This window comes from Aplysia californica, unplaced genomic scaffold (assembly GCF_000002075.1).
Source record: "Aplysia californica isolate F4 #8 unplaced genomic scaffold, AplCal3.0 scaffold01513, whole genome shotgun sequence".
Lineage (NCBI taxonomy): Eukaryota > Metazoa > Mollusca > Gastropoda > Aplysiida > Aplysiidae > Aplysia > Aplysia californica.
In genome coordinates, this window is record NW_004798783.1 from 29,862 (window position 1) to 32,154 (window position 2,293).

The following is a 2,293-nucleotide window of genomic DNA, read 5'->3' on the forward strand; positions in this document are numbered from 1 at the left end:
TTGAAAATTCAAGAGAGTGAGTTATTTTGGATGGCTATGACTATGAATTATTTCAAAATCTGGAAGAAGAAGGTCGAGGACTAGTGTGTAAGTGAGAAAAGCACTGAAGCCAGGGTTGTGTGATGACTTGGACAATGACTTTTGTGAAAAACTTTTTGTAAAATGTGTTCTTAAGGATGGTGTTTCATTACTCATTGGACTGATTTATAGAAGTCAACACAGCCCTACAGCTGAGGAGGATGCATGGAAGCTGAACAAGCTCTTTGAATTGGTGTCACTGAGAAAAGAGACTCACAACACCGTAATGGGGGACTTTAATTTCAGACAAATTGATTGGGAAACTGAAACTAGCAACGCTGGTGAAAAACACTTTGCTACTAAATTCCTCAAGGCTACAAAAGACCCATTCTTCATACAGCACCAAAAGACTCCCACAAGATATGGAAAAGGTGAGACTCCTAACATTCTAGATCTATTCTTTACAAATACTGAACAGCTGGTTACAGACATCAAAGTCGAAGCTGGTATAGGTAAAAGTGATCATCTTTGTCTGCTTATGACTCTGCCCTTATCAGCAGGTACGCACCCAAAGTAACTAGGAGAAACTTTAGAAAAACAAATGTTGAGAAACTACGGGAGGACCTTGGAGCATATGACTGGGAGAGTGAGCTTGCTAACCAGAACTTTAAAGGCACTTGGTCTGTCATCAAGAGCAAAATTGAGGGTGCCATTGGGGCTTCAACACCGCTGATGAATATTTCAAGGAGGAAAAATAAAAGATATTTGGATAAAGACACATTAGAGGCAGTGAGGAAGAAACATCGTGCATACAGAAAATGGCATAGGACGGGAGAGACAACGGATGAAATAGCATACAATAAGGCCAACAACAAGGCTAGGAAAGATGTCGGAAGGTAAACAGGAATTATGAACAGAAATTGGCTATTGAGGCAAAGAAGAACCCCAAGATATGTTACAGTTATGTCAACTCAAAGATTAGGAGTAAGACAAAGTCAGACACAGAGAAAGCAGAACTGCTAAATAAATTCTTTCAGAGTATTTTTACGAACGAGGACCAAGGACCACCCCCAGACTGTGAAGAGTATGACTACAACACAGAACTTCAAGACTTCAATATCGAAACGGTGACGGTATAAAAACGTTTGATTAGTCTTGATGTCAACAAAGCAACGGGACCAGAGGCATTCCTCCCAGAGTATTATCCCAGCCAGCTGACAAACTTGCACTACCTCTAAGAATTCTCTTTAGGAGGACACTAAATGATGGGGTATTGCCAGTGGAATGGAAAACGGCATTTGTTTCACCAATATTCAAGAAAGGTAACAAGGCGGCAGTTAACAATTATCGACCTGTGAGCCTAACATGTGTCATCTGCAAAGTTATGGAACAGCTCGTAAGAGGGCACATCATGGACCATATTGTAAACAACATGTTGATTTCTGAAGACCAACACGGATTCGTCACTGGACGTTCATGTATAACACAATTATTGGAAGCTTTAAATGACTGGATGAGAGTTATGGATGAAGGAGGGTCAGTGGATGTCATTTCTATGGACTATCAGAAAGCCTCTGACTCCGTTCCCCATAGGTGACTTACACAGAAGCTGTCAGCATGTCGTGCTGTTAGAGGGAGAGTACTCAAGTGGGTTAAGGTCAGCATGTCGTGCTGTTAGAGGGAGAGTACTCAAGTGGGTTAAGGTCAGCATGTCGTGCTGTTAGAGGGAGAGTACTCAAGTGGGTTAGGACTTTTTGGCCCGCACAAAACTACGGGCTGTTCTAAATGGATCACAGTCAGAGGAAGCTAAAGTTACAAGTGGAATCCCCCAAGGATCAGTTCTAGGCCCCCTTTTGTTTGTGATTTACATCAACGATCTTCCCAGAGGAGCATGTAGCCCAGATAACATCAAAAGGGAACAGTATTGTTGTTATTATTATTCGATCATTTGACTACCTTTCTGAGGATATGTTTGTTTTGATCTACAAGAGTTTAGTGAGGCCTTTATTAGAGCATGCACACTGTGTTTGGCAACCCTTTGATAAGGACTATGTAGAGAAATCAAACAAGTTCAAAGGCGGGCTACCAAAATGCTGAGTCACCTCAAAGAAAAGCCTTATTCTGAAAGACTGAAAAAACTAAAGCTTCCATCCCTGGAACATCGTAGGTGACGTGGTGATATATGATTGAAATGTACAAGTATATCAAAGGCTGCTACATCACCGAAAGACCAACGTATACAAAGGAAACAACCACACAACTCCGTGGCAACTCA